At 30.2% G+C, this 212-nt stretch overlaps 1 protein-coding gene across 2 annotated transcripts in view; it reads right to left on the reverse strand.

Moving 5' to 3' along the window:
- Positions 1-212, reverse strand: part of LOC119589280 (myophilin-like) — a 74,843-nt gene that overhangs the window by 8,965 nt on the left and 65,666 nt on the right. The window lies entirely within an intron of this gene.

Here is a 212-nt window from a genome sequence, read left to right on the forward strand (position 1 = left end):
GAGTAATATATGTTATGCAGATAGAAGTGAATAATTCAGGCAGGATTGTAAATACACTTGTGCTAAAATGGTAATAAAATGTAAGAATTTGTAGGTGAATATAACTTCCCTTTAAATTATCATATATATGTATATGTACTTTTTTTCCTCACTGGAACCAAGAGTCTGGATTACCTATGTTTATATTGCTTCAGTTTACCACAAGATGCTTG

The sequence above is a fragment of the Penaeus monodon genome, chromosome 25, assembly GCF_015228065.2.
Source record: "Penaeus monodon isolate SGIC_2016 chromosome 25, NSTDA_Pmon_1, whole genome shotgun sequence".
Taxonomy (NCBI): domain Eukaryota; kingdom Metazoa; phylum Arthropoda; class Malacostraca; order Decapoda; family Penaeidae; genus Penaeus; species Penaeus monodon.